Below are 1670 nucleotides of genomic sequence, written 5' to 3' on the forward strand. Positions count from 1 at the left end.
GGGGGTGAGAGGCTGTCGCTTGGTCCAGAGGGTCACCCCAAAGTAGCCGTGCTAGCTTAGCGTCCTTAAACTATCCCTATAATCATACCCATCTTCCTTTAGTAGAGCAATTTTTTACTAAGCTATACTACTTTTCCTTATCTCAGCTTCACACTGTTAGCCAAACAAAAATGACTGCGAAGGTGAGGCTTCAGGAGGAGCAAGTGGCGAGAATAAAAACCCCAGCGTCATCTGTCCTGGCCCTGTAGTCATGGTCTATGGCACTCCTCCTTAAGAGTCAACTGAAAGGCTCACCCTGTCCAAGGCCTGAAGGTCAAGGTCTCACTTCTTCTTACCCAGGGCCAGGGCGAGAGCCAACAAACCACTGACTGGATGGCTGCTGCCTAACAAACTCCTTGTCCTGCTCTGCCCTCCAATTCTGTCCCCAGCCATTACAGCCAAAAGCTTTCTGCAAGCAGCAGATAGTTTTTGTCTGTAGGCCCCTCGGGTCTCTGCACCACAGTGAATTTTAAAGCTTCTGCATCAAGAAATCTAAGCATGGAGATACTATTGTAAACCACAAGCACCTTAAATGCTTATGGACCAGACTATCTATCTAAGTAGCTAAGTCAGCGTCACATCTAAAACATTGCCAACAGCACCATGGTGTAATGCAAAACGGATGCTATGCCTGCTTGTTTGCGTCTCTTCAAAAGGAAAAACAAGGATTCTGCAAAACACAGAAAATGTGTATCTTGGGACACAGAATAGAGTTTTTAATTTGTGTTCTTAATTTACTAATGAACTCAGATGACTAGGCACTCTGGTAGGTTGAGAGGGGCAGGATATAGGTCATGTTATTAAACAATCTAAAAAAAAAAAATCAATGCTGCCCTTGTTCTAAAGAGGGGGGAAAAAGAATTTCTAAGAGAAGAAACAAACTGAGTAAAATCCTTTATAAATTCCCTCAGGCCTTTCTATGTACAGTGTAGTAGCATTTAAAAAAAAAAAAAAAGTAAAAAGAAAAGTTAAAGCTTAGCATGCATTTCCACCCTCTTTTTCAGGTCACTTTGAAACACTGTTAGAACAGCCTTCCTTTCCCTTAGCCCCCAAAGGGCCTAAGACTCTTCAGCAAGAGCTTTCCATAGTGCTCAGCCCAAACCAAAGCACCTACAGTAGAGAGATGCAAAGCAGCGTATGCTTAACATTAAATAAACAAATAACAAAAAGTAACAAAACAGTAATCTGTGCTATTTCAAAGGCAAAAACTACACAACATTAAACCTGGTACAATTTTCCCCTTTAATGAAACACCTCTGTCACCCAAAAGGCCTGACAAGACCCAGACCTTCCAGGCTCAGGTAAACAATGTGTTAACACCACAAATATTTTTTTCTGTATTTCAGCTAGGCTCCCCTTGTTCCAAAGGTTGCATGTTAATGCTCAGCTAACGGTGGCGACACCGAGACTTCCACAGTTGACAGAAGACACTGATCACCAGCGAGATTTTCGCTTCTGTGCTTTGTAAACCTCGTCATCAGGTCTCGCTGTGCCGAAAGCAGCGGTTGCCCTGCACCACCCTGATGCTAGAGCTTTCACCAAGGGATGAAGGGGTTTTTAAAGGAAGGAAAGTGTTCAATGACAGAATCACTTTTTGCAGCAGTTCTTAGAGCCTGAATTTCTAGAAGGGA

This window comes from Merops nubicus, unplaced genomic scaffold (assembly GCF_000691845.1).
Source record: "Merops nubicus isolate BGI_N331 unplaced genomic scaffold, ASM69184v1 scaffold14931, whole genome shotgun sequence".
Taxonomy (NCBI): domain Eukaryota; kingdom Metazoa; phylum Chordata; class Aves; order Coraciiformes; family Meropidae; genus Merops; species Merops nubicus.